The sequence below is a fragment of the Cupressus sempervirens genome, chromosome 1 (genome assembly GCF_028749045.1).
Source record: "Cupressus sempervirens isolate cs-2001-9-10 chromosome 1, ASM2874904v1, whole genome shotgun sequence".
NCBI classification, from domain to species: domain Eukaryota; kingdom Viridiplantae; phylum Streptophyta; class Pinopsida; order Cupressales; family Cupressaceae; genus Cupressus; species Cupressus sempervirens.
This window is the reverse complement of record NC_143118.1, coordinates 895,594,268-895,610,949: the sequence shown is the minus strand read 5'-3', so window position 1 is coordinate 895,610,949 and position 16,682 is coordinate 895,594,268. Positions and strand designations below refer to the sequence as shown.

At 36.4% G+C, this 16,682-nt stretch overlaps 1 pseudogene; it reads left to right on the top strand.

Moving 5' to 3' along the window:
• Positions 1-5,485, top strand: part of LOC149580744 (DNA (cytosine-5)-methyltransferase 1B-like) — a 56,617-nt pseudogene extending 51,132 nt beyond the window's left edge.
• The last annotated feature ends 11,197 nt before the right edge of the window (positions 5,486-16,682 follow it).

The window sequence follows — 16,682 nt, the reverse complement described above, 5'->3', positions numbered from 1 at the left end:
ATGTGAATAGATCTGATCATTGATCTCACCTTGGTCAACAAGTGGTGCTTCCCCACAATTCTAAGGTGCAAGAAATATAAGAAATGCGGGCAAGCGATATTGTGATACATGGCATAGTATGACATCATGGGCCCACCTTGCTCAGAAGTCACAGAGAATTTGTGATCGTCGTTGATCTAAATAAGATCTAGGGTTAGTGCTTCCCCGTAATATGGACTTGCATGACATTTAAATAAGGTGAGAAAGTGGGCACAATGAGACCAAGACTTAAAGGGAATGCTAAGTCATGCCAGGCTGGAAAGGTCAGATGAAGTAAGTGCGCTCATTGGTCAAATGTGAGAGGTATGCCAAGTTGAAATCTGTGATGTCATGGGTGCTAAAGGTTTAAATGCCACAGTCAAATCTGTCAAAACACATTGTAAAATGATGATTTTTGATTGGTTAAGTCAGTTGAGTGGGCCATTAGAGAAGAAGGATTTTTGCCCACCGTCGATTCGGGAAAGATCAACGGATAATGCATACCCACAATAATAAGTTGCAAAAATTTTAAGTAATGTGAGCATGCACCCTTTGATACGTGGCTTGGGGCTTGAGATTTTTAAAAGGCATTTTATTTTGAAATAAATCCATCCAATCTTGGAGAGATTGACAGGTCAGATTCAAATTTGAAATATAACACAAAAATAACAGTTATAGGAATTCCTTCATGCGACCTCAATGCTCTAGTATGATATGAAAAATCACCATTATTGAAGCACACAGTTACAGATTCTCTCAAAGTGAAAAAATATTTCCAGAGCAAGGGCATAGAATTTCTCAAGGGTTTCAATAAACTTGCAGAGAAAATTGTAGAGAAAGAAAGGAAAATTTGGCAGGTAAGTAATTTGTAACCTGTAGAGATCTAGAATTTGCTGTTGTAAGAGTGTGAAACTTTAAAATGCCTCCACAGAAGGAATTTTTTGGGCAAACTGACTATTTAAATAGGGTTGTGCATGATGACTTCCTAGAGCAATTTCCCTTGTCAGTACATGACATAACTAAAGGGAGGGAACTCATTCCTAACAACCCTAGGGTAGTTGTGGCTTAGGGTTTTTATGATAAGGCAAATTGGGTAAGAGACGCCCAAGTGTCTATGGGAGGTTTGCAATTGTTTAAAAAATGGTTCTCAGAATGGAATTTAGATACCCCCATGACCAAGGTCTGAGAATTCAACATTGGAAAGCTAACAGTCCCTTCAGTTTTCTTTGATAGTGATCTATTGACTGACTTAGCTAAGAAATATGATCCTATTACGGGATGGGTGAAGAATCATTCTGGAGTTAATCTTTTTAGGGTTTTCCCTTAGCTGTTTAGTGAAGTTTTGATGCAGGAGCATCTAGAGGTATAAGGGCAATCCTGTGTCACCCCAAAAAAATGTACTTAGACTTAGTTTCTGTTTCATGTGTTTTCATTTTTGGATACCCATTTGGGCCAAATAAAGGTTCCAACTCTCACAGTTCAACTATCAATGTGCTAGAAAATCCAAAAAAAATAGGAGCATGCAATTTGGCCATCATTTTGGTGACCTAGAAGGTGTGAATTGGCCGGATGAATGTAATTGTGATTTAGAGCATTCCAGAAAAAGAATCAGGTCAAAAGGCCCCACGGTTTGAAAGTTATTGCAGTTTTTCGATTTTTGGAGACCTCCTAAGAATACTTCAAAGTCAGGTTAGGGGCATTAAATGACCTCGAAAAGGGCCAAAAAATGGGGGATGAGCGAAGCTAGTCCATAAGGCTATAGAGCGCTTTGAGAGCTTTTCGAAAATGTAAACGATTCGTCAATCGGAGCTATGGTTCAAAAGTTATGCCTCCCGAAAGTTCGATTACCATTTCTGAATTCTTCTAGATTTGCACCGACTTCTAACACAGCTTCTGGAACCTTCTATTTGGTTGGTGGATGCCTACTAGCACTTTCTAAAATGTACTCCTAGTCCTTAAGCCTCTGGGGTCTATTTAAGGAGATTTCTGGCATTGTAAAAGGCAGATCATAGTGGAGTTTGAGAGGAGGTACTGAAAGGAGAAATTATCTCCAGATTTATGCTATTGTAAGCCCTTAGGGCATGTTTTGAAGTTTATTTTCTCTGTACTATTTGTACTAGCTTATTTTCTTAGTTAATACAATTTCCCTTTTCTGTTGTGTCCATTCTGTTCTTGGGTTGTGTCCCCATCAAGTTTTCAACCTTAACGCTAACCATGTTGTATATGAAATCATTGATATGGATGATTTACAAGCGAGATATGATGCACAAAGAATGTACTTGAGGATAGGGCCATTTCAGGAGCATGCTACTAGAGTTGGAACTTTTCCTATGATTACTGCTAGCACACCCGAGCCATTATTGAAAAGACATTTTAACCCCAAGGCTCAGGAATTATAAGCTTCTCTTTGTAAAATTCTTGGAATGGATAAAGTTGAGCAGATCGTAGGCTCGATTGTTCTCATAATGGTTCAAACTCTTCAATTTGGAATGAGGATCATTCTAGATTTTGCCACTTTTCTAGCAAAAGAGATTCACAATGGTTTGGTGGAATAGCAAGGGGAAAAGTGAACAAACCATTTTGTTGGTACTCATTGCTCATGCATGTATGCTTGTACAAGGGATATACCTTCTTCTCTAAGGGTATGGAGCTAGAAACAACCAGGGATGGAGAGAGGAATCCAATGTAGTTATGGAGTGTGGATATGACTTCAGAAGCCATAGATGCCAGTTACATGAGATTTGATAGTTGTTTTGCATCTAGGCTTAGATTGCTTTTGAGAGGAGACAACCCTAGAATTCCACAAACACTGTTAGAATTGGTACTGGTAAGTCATAATTGGGGGGATATTATTCCCTATAATGTTTTAACAGTGATAAGAGTATATGGCTTCCTGGGAAAGGTTCATGTGCCTTTGAAGATAGGAATAGCTAAGTTGTTATGGCAAATAGGCACTATAGATGACAGGGAGTTGCCTAAGAAAGGCACATTTTTTCCAATTGTTACTATAGCACATGACTTTGTTTTTGTAAGAAAAGGGTGGAAGCATTTGAATATTTTCCTAGATAGATATAACATGACAGAGTCTCATGCCAAGTTTACTAACCCTGAAGGATTCTATGATCTCTTAAGAGAGAGAATAAAAGTCTCCCACATGGTGCAACAAGTATACTATTCAGAGGATGTGATCAGAATTTTTTTTACTTTGCAAGAATAGGAATTGAGAAAGGAGAAATGGATAGTATATTGTAGGACCCTAGAATTCATTAATGCTTTTGACCTCCACTATGACCCATTGAAAGAAAAGAAATATTGGGGAGCCAAGATGCAGGCATTAATGAATAATTTTGCTGCAATAATACAAGCCATGAATGAGAAGAAGGATGCATATGTCAAGGCTTTCCCATACAAGGCTGCAGAGGTGTAGAAAAGAATAAACAATAGAAATATGGTATCTCCTAGTCAATATACGTTGTAGAGAAGGGCAGGTTATGTCATGGTTTAGAATGTGCAGTAGGCTCCCCTCAGCAAAGACCAAGGCTAGAAAGCCCACCTGTAGCCAGTGCTCCAAAAAGATATAAGTTAGAGCAAGGGTCTTCTTCCCAAGTGGAGCAATATTCCCCAAGCCAGTCTCCAATTAGAATTGATGATGAAACATCTCTGAGAGAATAGCTCAGAAAAATTGGTGGAGAGGGAGATGTGATTGTTATCTCCACATATTTGGAGATTGGAGAGCCTCATGAACCACCTACACCTTCCTTGGATTTAACTGTTTCTGATTACCAAGGTAAGGAGATTGATCCTATAGTTTCCCAAGCCTCTAAGAGGTTTATTAATGATGAAAATTTTGTGAAGTCTAGAGCATTTGCACAATTTTTGTGGAGGCTAAATATAGGAAATTTTGAGAAGACTTGTGAAAAAATAAAGGTAGAACAACCTAATAAATCAGATTCTACTATTAAAGAGGAAGTAAAGTCTAAATTTTTGAATGATTTTTCTCTATTTACCCCTGAGGCTGGTAGACAAGTAATTAGACAGTCTGGAGTTCTTATTTTGCTAGAATGGGATATAGTGAATGCCATGGTTTTTTATTTAGTTAGGAAGAAAAAGGATGTCCAGTTTAAAACTGAAGAAGAGGTATTACAAGCACATAGAGGAGTCAAATTTAGTGATGACCACCAAGCCCTTGTTATTTGGTCAATTGAAAAAAGAGATCAGACCAGAATGTAGGAAATTTCCACTGCAAAGCATACTGGTGCATTGATAGTTTTAAAGGCTAGTGAGGTAGGCAGTAAGCAGGTAATAGGAATGGCCTTAGAAATGCTAAAATTTGGTAGTGTTGTATCTAGCTAGGAAGAAGATAGATTTTCCCAACTCAATGCTAGGTTTGAAGAAGTTCTAAAAGCATACAAGGAAAGGGGTATGTAGATACAATCATTAGAAAATAAGGTAACTCAAATGGAGAAGATCCTTGGGAAAAGAAAAATAGGAGAGACTAGTAAACCCAGGATTGCATACCCTCCTAAGCCACCTATTGAACCTTTCAAGTCCACTCCGCTTATTGAGGTACCAGATACCCCTGAAAGGTCACAATTCTACACTGTAGAGGATTTTGAAGAAGAAAAGAATAAGTTGTATGCAATGCATGTAGAACTAAATAATTAGTTTGAGGAGAAAATAAGGTAGGGTATAATGTATTTAGTAGATAGAATTGAGTGGCCATCATTTTTTGATTCATTGGCAAGAATTACATCCATCAGGGATGAATTAAAGAGAGATGAAGTTGTATTCAGACCTCTTGTGCAGAAGTGGACATAAAGAAATGAAGATATCACTACTATGTGTATATCTGTCATCCAACTGCCCTATCATCAAATGGAAAAAAATCTTTGATTTGTTGAATAAATTGCAAGGATTTGATGATAAGCAAAATTCTTTTCAAAAAAGACTAACAATTTTTTTTCCCAAGTATATTGCAGAAAAGTTTGATTTATTCCCTTGTGCATTAAAAAATGTTGATAAAGTGAAGTAAATGGAGGAATGGAAAAGGGAATTATATGAGATTTTTTGTGAAAGGATAAATAACGTTATAAATGAAACTGGACACTTGTTATGGGCTATAATAAATGAGGAGTTGGTTAAAGTGCAGATATTTTATAACTCCATCCGAAAAGAATTGGTTGATATGGAGGCAATTGCAAACTCCCTGATAACTGTACAAAGAGAAGTCTTTAATTTTGATTGGCCAGATGACACTGTTTATAATAAGTGGAAATATAAATTCATGTCTACAGAGCAGATGTCAGAAGATGATGAGGCAGAAGATCATGCAAGTGTAACTGTTACTTTAACAGTCGATGATAAAGATAGAGAAAATCCCCAAGTTAAAGTAAACTTGCAGGTAACTGAAGTAGACACGTCACTTTCAAGCCTCATGGTCACTTATTCCAAGGAATCAGATGGATAAAAGAATCAAATTATTGTGTTCTGTAGATTCTAGAGGATGTAACAGAAATGGCCCACAAAAGGAATGTTTGATGTAAAACTCTTTCTGTTACTCACATTTTGTCATTTTATAAATAGGTGTGTGTAAATATTTCTTGTAAAAGACACCTGTCATTTTCTCTTAGCCTAAAGCTTGTTGCATCTCATACTATATAAGTGAGATTCCAGGGCTAGAGAAGTGGTCTAAATTCTATTTTTTCTAAGTGATATACTTATTTTGTTTTTGGTCCATTGTTTGGAGCAAGTTTGTGATGTATTTTCTCTGTTAGTTCCTAAGAATACATGAATAACAAAATTTTCTAGTGTTTCTTCCTAAGGTCATTCTGAGTTTATTGTAAATGTATACAATTTTCAAAGAAAAGGAACACAAATTATGAGCTATCCCCATATGAGTTCTTTCTGAATCTTGTCTCCTTTTGATTACTTGGTTATCTTGATGTTGTATGAGTAAAGGCTTGTGCAATTGAATGCAATCTAGTTAGGTTGTATATTTCACTGCTATTAGTTCAATGGATTAATTAAAAGCTTTGATGAATTTGATAAGATTGCTGTAGTAGTGGAAAGGATTTTTGAATGATGAATTCTGATAAGAATTGCTGATAAAATTTGTTGTAAGGAAACAAATTAGATCTAAGGATTTGTTGTAGACTCTAAACCCCAATGGATTAGGCACTGGTCAAATTGATTCAGCTGAAAGAGAGATTTATCATAAATGGTTTTCAAATGCAGAATTATAATCAATTTTACTTTTATTTCTTGAAGATTTTCAAAGTTGGCCTGTACTTGTTTGCATGGAATGTTTTAGCTTCAGTTAGCCACTATTGCTGAGAACACCTACAAACCTATAGAAGAATTTTGGCCAGATCTATTATATGGGATGTTTTTAGCAAATTGTCATGAATTATGCATGTATTTGAGGATTTGAGATGAGAATCAGAATGAAACTAAAATAATCCTCATACAGTGCTTCCCAGTCTTGAATCATCCCTAGGTATACCTACCCTAGTTTTGCAAAGCCTAAAGAGTATAAAACCACCCATGGTTTTGTTGAAGTTGGGCCCAAATGGTTTGCACATACAATTGTTAATAAGAATTGGCTAGTCTTTAGATTGTGTGAGTAATTTCATCTTGGTATTGAGCAATTTGTTGCTTAATAGTTTTAAAACACCAACACATCCCATGATTTCCACATGCTACAAGTAGACCATTAGTAACACAAAATCCTCTAATCTATGTTCTAGAAGAAAATGGAAACCTTATATGCAGATTTTGATCAATGTGTGTGTTTTCTATGAACCAGGTGTGCTTTGGTAGAGCAGATTGCACCCCAAAAGGCCAGAATGGCTCAGAACACCCCCAAGTGCAACTAGATAGTGTAGACTACATCAATGACATAGTTGGGGCCCAATTGGGCACAGCTGGTAGTTTTAGGGTGCAGTTGGGAGGTCAAGTGCAAACTGTGGGGAAATGGTGCCTAATCACGACCCAGAAACTAAATTTTTTTGACACCTATACTACCATGTGTGCCCAAATAGTGGAGACTATGAATGACATAGTTGATAAATTTTGGATGTAGTTGGTAAGTCCAAAATAGTAAAAAGAGGTTTTGGTGGCTCCAAGATGCCTAAAACTACTCCTAGGGGTCCAAAGTGTGCCTTGACAGAGAAGAGTGTACCCTAGGACAGCAAGCTGACAAAATGCATAGAATGAAAGGATACAACCATATTACTAGACCCTAGACCCCCTAATTAATCTAGGTGTGAAAAGGAAGTGTAGAAAGTCATTATACCCTTCCAAGTGAGATCCTTCCTTGCACCTACAAGCACAAAACAAGAAAACCCAAGTTAGATATGCATGTTCATGTCAGGTTCACCAATTGTAGTACCTAGAAAATGGGCTAAATGCATAACATACTATGAGAAAATCACAAAAGTCAATAATCATACGTTAGCACCCACTAGTCTACCATGAAAGCCAAACTAATAAAAAGAAGCAAACACAAGGTTAGAAACCCCCTCTTTTATTTGTAGCTCTCATGTCCTTCTTTCTTCTCCAAATGATTGTAGCTCCAACTTGCCTATAATGCACAGAATATTGAAGAAAAGTCTATGATGGGCATAATGCCATGAGAATACTTGAAGTGTGATATTAGTGTGAGAGCAAGAATGCAAAATGAAAAGAAACTAGAGACTCAAAGACTCAAGAAATTATGACTTCAAGGATCTAAGGACTTAAGACCAAAAATGAGAGGAAGAATGCTCATTTTATAATGGGCATGGAGGATGAGAGCATTTTATTTATCACCCTTAGATATGTGATGTGGCAAGAGATTCCTTTGAGAATCCATGATGCATATGAAAAAATATGCCAATTGTAAGATTCTATGACGCATGGAAGTCAAACTTGGCTGAATGTGGAAGACAATCTATTACACATCATAAGACACCTCAAGCCCACTTAAAGCCAAGAATCTATGACCAATAAGCCAAATAGGGACATGCGTAAGAGAATAAGAATATTTGATTATGACATATCTTATCCAAGTGTCAAAGGAGAATCCACAAGGTGTCATATCCAAGTGTCACTATGATGCAATATTTTATGAAATATTTGAATTAAAAATCCTTTTATTCCACAAAATAAGAATTAGTAGAAAATGGAATTAATAATTGAAAATGGAATTAGGAAATTAAGGATTTCCATGGTTTATGGATAATGAATCAATTAACTAATAAAATTAATTAATTGAGGATGATAATTAGGAAGAATAATTAATAACCATAATAGAATTAAGTTATGGGTTATTTAATCCTACAGAGAAAATTAGTAAATGATTGGCCAAATTGATTAAATAAATGTGACTATATCCTTTGATGAAAATGTGGTGATAATGGATATTGAATAAGATGATGACAAGTAAACTAAAGCCATGGTTAGATTCATTGATTGATTGAAATTGATAACATGCCAAGGACACGTGACATGAATTGATTGATACGTAACATTTAACTGACATTGCAAATGCTACAAGACCGAGGATGATTGAAAAGGTTTGATAATAACATCGATGGACATTGTCAATATTATTAAAATGGTTGATAATGCCATGATTTGACATTGAAAGCCTCAATAATGTCAAATATTAGATGACATGAATGATAGTTTGACCTAGCACTTAGAGCCATGACAGTACTAAGGTTAGATTGATAACATTGATAGGTTGATAGGTTTCCAAGGTATTGAAAGCCACAACAATACCTAGGATCAAATAAATGATGACTGATTTGGGATGTTTAATATGTTTTGGGTTGATTGGGGCTGATTCCGAGTGATTCCGAGTTGATTTGGGGTGATTTTGAGTTGATATGAAATTGATCTGAAAGAGGATACAAATGATAAAGTATGATCAATTTTGGCCAAAAGATTGAAGTTAGTAGAATGAGAAAATGGGACAAATTAGTATGAAGAAGTGATGAAACCATAGATGCAAACCATTTTTGAGCATCTACAATCCTAATAGAATTTAAAGCTATTGTGAAGTTATCACCTCCCCACAATCAAAAAGAACTCAAGTCTTTCTTTGGGAAGATAAATTTTGTATGAAAAATTTATAAGTGAATTTGCAGAAAGAGTTCATCCCCTTAATGATTCACTCAAAAAGGGGGCTAAGATAGAATGGGTTCTAGAGATTAAGAAATCCTTTGAGGATATCAAAGTGGCCATTTTTACAGCCTCGGTGCTAGTAAGTCCTGATTATGAGTTACCTTTTAAGATATACTCTTTTGCTTCAGAACATTTGTGTGTTGGGATCCTGATGCAAAAGAAGGAAAAGGAGGATGAAAGACCAATTGCTTTTATGATTTGCCCTCTGAAGAATGCCAAGTTGAATTATTCAAACCTTGACAAACGGTCTTTCACTTTGATCAAGGTAGTAAAGAAGTTCTGCCATTACATACTAAGAAGTAAGGTGTATGCGATTGTACCTGATCTAGCAATAAAGACATTATTGATGCAAAATAAAATTGGTAAAAGACGAGGGAAGTGGATGGAAATACTTCAAGAATTTGATTTAAAAATTCAACCCATGAGGTTGGTCAGAGGTTAAGGATTATAAAAAGTGATAGCTGATAATCAAGTTGAGGATGAAAAGTAATTCAGGTTTGATAGTGAAACGAATGACAATGATTGTATCTCAAGTTATATTGGTCAAGATGTAGTGATAGATGTCTAGTATCCAGATATTATTTATTATCTTCTATATAATCAATGCCCCAGTTGGATGAATAGTTCATGGTATAGGGGACTTAAAATGAAGGATGAGTCCTATATGTTGCATGACAAAAAGTTGTACAAAAGAAATTACAAAGGAATCTATCTGAAGTGCTTAGGACATGAGGAAGCAAAGGAAGTTCTAGAATAGTTTCATGAAAAGTATGGTACAAGGCATGGTTCAGTAGAAGCAACTACTCATATGATTTTAAGGTCGAGTTATTTTTGGCCCACTATATTCAAAGACACCTTTGAGAATGTATATTCCCATCATATCTGCCAAGCTAGCACTAACAAAAAAGACACCCGACAATGCCATTATAGCCAATGTATTAGGTACACCACTTCTCAAAGTGGGGGCTAGATTTCATAGGTCTTATCAATCCACCATCATCAATTGGACACACATTTATTCTCATAGCCACTAATTATTGTACGTGATGGACATAAGCAAAAACTTTTAGAAATTGCACTACTAAGGTAGTCATGGACTTCTTGGAGGAACACATTATTACCAAATTTGGAATGCCATTCACCCTTGTGTGTGATAACGGATGTACTTTTGCATCAGTATTTTTGACTCAATGGGCATTTGAAAATTAGGTTATCATTAAGTTCTCTTCAAATTATTACCTGCAAGGAAATGGGGTAGCTAAATCTACAAACAAGAACTTGATCACAGTAATAAGATAGTTATTGAAGGAGAATCCTAAAGATTAGCATACACAACTCAAGTATGCTCTATAGATAGATCGAGTGAGGGTCAACAATAATTTGGGGGCGTCTCCATATTTTCTTGTCTATGGACAAGAACCAATATTCCTACTTAACCTTAGGATTCCTATTTTGAAATTCATGAGTGGGTATGTTGAACATGCTAACAAAGTACAAATTAGATTGATGAATCTTTTGGAGATGGATGAGAGATGGACAACTACATTGGAGTACATCGCTAAAATCCTTTATAATTTTTGACCTTGTGCTACTTTGGGATAAGGCAAAAGAAAAGTTGGGCATCCACACCAAGTTTCAATGCTTGTGGATTGCTCCTTATCAGATTGAGAAGATTCTTGAAGAAAATATTTTTAGGCTCTTTCCTTATAGGAGGAATTGGTTTTGTTGCCAATAAATGGGAAATTTGTGAAACATTATTTTGAAGCCTAGAAGATGCAAAAAAAAAAAAAAAAAGATTTTATTTTATGCAAGAGTGTTTATGTAGGTGTGTTTATTTTTTGCAAGAGTGTTTGCTTTCAGTTGTGTGTTTTCTTTCAATCGCGTGTTTTTTTTTAGAGTTGTGTTAGTCCAAGGGTAGGTGCACTTGAGATTTTATCTTCACATATCTTACAACCTTATCTTTTGGTCCCAATTTCAGGAAGAGGTATTTCTTTGTCAAAACAATTGCATGATTGTGTGTCTTATACCAACTGAAGAATGGATGTTACTTGCAGTAATAGGGGGAAATTTCAGTCTTGAGTTCAAGATTCTAGACCAATAAGTTCTCAACACTTTGCACATTTAAAGATCAATCATCTTAGGTATTGTTAAACCAAGGTTGAAAGTAGCAAGGGATAGTCCAAACCCCAATTGGTTCAAATAGAGGGGTCTTCTTGAAACATTGCTAAGATCATTTTTTGGCATGAGAGTTTCTAAAAAGTTCTAAAAGAGGAATGCAAGGGATGTTCACAAAAGGGTTGAATCCAAGAAATGACATCGATTTTTTGGCTACACAGTCTAAGCATAGACAAGATATAGAAGAAAATAAAAAAGGAAGAACAGTGTTAAGACTGAAGGATTCTAAAAGATCTAAAAAGGGTAATCTAATAAATAGATACAAAATGAGCTATGGAGTATCAAAAGCATTGCCTCATCCAAGAGTCAAAATGGAAAAATTATAAATAACATGGAGCAATTATCCAAAATATTACCAAGAAATTCAAAAGAAAAGTGACAGCTCGCTAAGAGCCCTCAAATTGATTCTCTCATCTAGTCAAACAAACGATCGATAAGAAACCTTCATGGAGATTCCTAATGAATGAGCCAGTAGGGGTGAAAGATTGTTTCAGAGTTGTTAGAAGCTTTTTATAGAATACATCCTGAGATATCGAAGGAAATTAATATGTTGAACACACACAGAGCTTGCAGATTTTGGATCGTAAAGGTTTGACTATGAAGTCATTTAAAATATGCTTGGGACATCTAGAATTTAGTTGGTGTTTGACCCACATTGAAAGAATGTTTGCTGATGAAGAAATACCTTTTTCATTTCTTCCATTTGTCAAGGCTATTTTTTTTGGTTTCACAATGTACACCCCATTTCCTAATAGGAAATGGGGACCCCCTACTTTATTTTTGGCTTTTTGGACTCTTAGTCTAGGATACAAGCCATTTGGAGGACTCTCATAGTCCCCAAGTTTGCATTTGAGCATTGGTCAAAGAGAAATTCTACTCAAAAATCAAATATTTTAACCCTAGAGGCCACAAAACATAAAACTCCAAAGATGGGTGTGCACTAGCACCCCTAGTTTGGTGTGCTAGGGTGCACCCATATATGAAACTTCAAACATAAAATGCATTGTGAGGCACATTAGCACACCCAATTTGGTGTTCTAATGCACACCAAACCATTCAAAACATACGCCCAACTACAAATATAGGTGCGCACTGGTGCACCTAATGAAGTGCGTTAGTGTGTACCTTATAATTTTCATTTTATTTTTAACATATGCACATCTGGCACACCTACTAGGTGTGTTAGGTGCACCAATAGGCCTTTAAGGGAAAATGGGGGGGTGTTTTCATATTTTCACAGCATCTAACTTTGAAGATTTTGTTTAGGATGGGACTAAGCATTATTGTATTCTTTTTCATTCTTAATTCTAGACTAATGGATGTCCTTTTGTGCAGATATTATGGCATCCTCTTAAGGTTCCATGGGCAAGAAAATGGCATCGAAACTTGTTGTCTTCAAGTTTGAAGGTGTTCCTCTAGCGAAATCAAGCTTTCAGGATGACTACTCAGAAATCAAGGATGCAGAATTCAGACACACATATTTGGGGGAGTTCATAAATATTTGCAACAAGCCCACCAAGAGATCACAAATGTTTTCTACACTTATCTGATCTAGATTAATCAACACAACTTCACACCCCATATCGGTGTAATCTTTGAAGCTCATGATGACACTTGTAGAACACTTGGTCCTAGAGGAGAGGCTGGTGAAGAGTGTGACTAGAGAAATTTTCCTTGATCTCTGACCTAACAAAATTAAGAGGGTATTCCATCTCTCACATGCAGATCAATTTATCAGGATAACTTATGAGGTAGTAGAAAGGTGCTACAGAGAACACTTAAAAGAGGCTTCTCATATCATCCAATCTTCTTACCTTATAGAGAAGACTCCTTTGGGAAAGACAATTGGAAAAGTAGACATGACCAAAGGGTATATGAAAGAAGATATTGCATACTCAATTAAATTTCTAAGAAGGGTTATGGGTTTGCCAACAGCTGGACATTTGAACATCTTTATGGTGCACTTTATCGAGACCATCAAAACAGAAAAGATGTCACTTGATTGGGCCTCTACTTTGAGTGAAAATTTATGTGAACAATCAGAAGTGGTAAATGATAAAAGGAAGTTCTATATGACATCTTATCTAGTATACATGTTAGTCGCAAGGGCAACAGACTATCCAAGGTTGTATAGAAGAGGTAGTATGCAAGATCCAAATACATGGCCATACATCATTTACCCTTAGTTGGTAAAGAAGGAGCTCTTAGAGCAAAGCAAGGAATAAAAAATTGTTAATGATGCCTTCATATTTTCCATCATCTGATTTATAGAAGGATATTATGTGAAAAGTTTATCAGAGGATGTAGTGGCACATATATAGATACTCAAGGCATATTACATCCAATTCAAAAAATTTACATATCTACGGGTAGCTGGTAGCACTGTTAACCCAAAGAAACTCCTGAGACATCCTTGTGATAGACTTGTCCTTTTGGAGATTGCTCGCCAACTTGAGTCTACACATGATAGAGTTAGGAAATAATGTAAACTATGTTGGACATGGCCTCTGATCATAGGACCTTTTCAAGTGAAGAAAAAGTAGTATATTCCTTCTTTTGAGTGTAAATGGGATCAATATCCCTTAGAAGAGTACAATTCTCCAAGGTCATGTTTTGATAATATCGAGAGAGTACAATATCTAGCAGGAAAAGAATTCACACATGAAGAAGCTATTGAAGACCATTGGATGAATGCAACAAATGACTATGATGTCTGTATCAGGGATTATTGTAGGATGACCTTGTATTTGGTGGAAAAGGCCTTAAAAATAAAGATTCCATTGTAGATATTGCAGCAAGACTCGATGGAGCTATTTGATCCTTTGTTCAGCATGGATAAAATTGGGGAATGACCCATAATGAATGCTAAGGTAGAAAAAGAAGAGAATGATGATTTTGATTTTCTAACAAGGCACATAATCAAAATGATGTGGGATTGGATCAAGAAATCATTCAAACTTGATCCAATACCTAAGACATTAATTTTCCATGCACAAGCCCACCCATCCAAAGGTAAAGGGAAGAAAGTCACCATCCCTACCTTTACAGCTCAGTCACCAATAAGGCCTGAAATGATATGCCAACTTGATTGACCAGTTGGATGCTATCATCCTTAGGAGAGAAAAGGAAAGGGAAAAAGAAAGAGGAGTTCTTCTCAAAGAGTTGAGCCAAAGGAAGGTGAAATCTTGACACCCCTACAACAAGAGGAAATAAATGTACAAGGGTCTGAGCATACAAAGGAATCACAAGTTCAAGATGACCCACAATTGCAACTAGTTGTTGCACTCAACCAAGGAGAAACAAAATTTGAGGTTCAAGAGGTCTCTCCACCACAACAAACAAAACATGCATCCCCTTCTATGCCCAAGAAAGGAAGAAAGATTAAAACCCATGTCAAGCAAAGGAAAAGAGTGATCAAAAGAGTAGTGCCTTTCCCATTTGTCTCAAAGCCCATTCCTAAAGAAGAAGAAGAAGAGGAGGAGGAGGAGGAGGATGAGGAGGAGAATGTGCCATTAAAAAGGAGAATCTAGCTTGCTAGATCCATGAAACAAGAAAGAAGAAGAAGTTCCATTGTTACATTGCCATCAATCCCAAAAGAACCTCTGCAAACAACTACTTCAGAGGATGAAATGTAGCAATGGGTTGATGAGTAGGATGTAGAGGGCACTCATATCTTTAAGATGTCATATTTTTATTTCACGCCCATAGGAACAAAATTGGTGGGAGACAAGACCTGGGATACCCCAAAAAATGAGCCCCAATAGGAAGATTGGACGCAAATGTCACCAGAATCACAATGTTTAGAGATGGCTCCTCCATCCCCATTGCAAGTTCTAGTTATTGATAAAGGCTCTGTTACTCCCCTACCTCCAAGTACCGAAGAGGAAAAAATTGAAATGGAGTAGGAGGAAGAACCACAACAAATATTAACCAATGAAGTGTTTGGGGAAGGACAAACAGTTCAACATCCTCAACAAGCTCTCTAGGAAACTAAGGTGAGAATAGTGAGCTCCACTAAAATAGGAACTACCAAGGAAGAACCATCATAGAGGGAAGGAACCTCAGAAAGGAGCAATAAGGGAAAAGGGGTGGAAGAAAAAATGCCTTCATCCTCAAGAGGTAGGCCTTCATCAGAATGAGTCCCAAGATGGTTCCTAAGTCCCCATCAAAAGAGGCCAGAGCATTAACATTCATCAAAAGTGATCAAAATCAAGATTTATTTGCACAAATAGCAATTTAACCTCTTGATGTTGATGTAGAAGATCTAACTCCACAAGATTATCAAATCAAAGAGCTTATGCTTGGAAAGCCCACATTGGATACAACCAGGTTGATGGTCACAATGGGGATGAAGGAGGTGTTTAGGAGTTTGGAGCAAGAATGGACAAAACTAATGATGCTTCATAGGTAAAATGAAATCCCATAAGGATATTTAGCTGAAGTTGTTTGTCCCTTGGATCTTGAGCACCCTGAAGATTCTTTAACTAAAGCACTTAAAATGAGAAATAAGGGGGGAGTGCATTTGGATCCATTTTTGAATGCATGTCATCAATGGTAGGAAAGTTTTGAGGAAAAGGGCGTTCTTATCATCCAAAGAAATCTAAATCTACTTAATGCCATGCAAGAAAATGTAGATAAAATGCTGGCAATTTTGAAACAGGATTCAGTATAATGGATGAGATACGTGCATGGGGTAAAGATTTATAAGTACTACAGGCCATAAAGGGGAAAAGGTAAAAAATTCTTATAGATGTATATACAGTAGAGGAGTTATATTTAATTGATGATTGGATTGAAAAGATAGCAAATAGTAATAAAGTAATGGAAACATTACATGCGGAGATCCATTGGCTCAAGGACCAAGCCTGAGAGCAAATTTTGCAGGCAGAGAAACATTACATTGATGCATGTCTCAACATTTTTGAGGATGATGAATGGGAGAAATTACTACCAATAGAGGTAGTGGCAGAGAAGTTCAGAAATATTTTTGAAGAAGCTTCTAGTGATGAGGATATTTGACAAGCATTTAGAATAGAAGAAGCCTTGCTAGACTTGGATACCAAGCTCAGGGATTTTGCTGAGACCTGTATTGAAGTAGACAACTACAGAAAAAAGGTCAAGGATAAGTATGATGCCTTAGATTTACCAAATGCAATGAAAACAATTGAGCTTATTAAGAAATTCAAGGGTGAGCATCTAAATGTAGCTCTGGTATGAAGGGGAACAAAACCCAAAAGCCAGAATTTCATTTTTGACACTTGGTGAAATTTTTTCATTTTTTGACCTTTGAGGTGCACTAGCGAGCTAGTGTACTAGTGCGC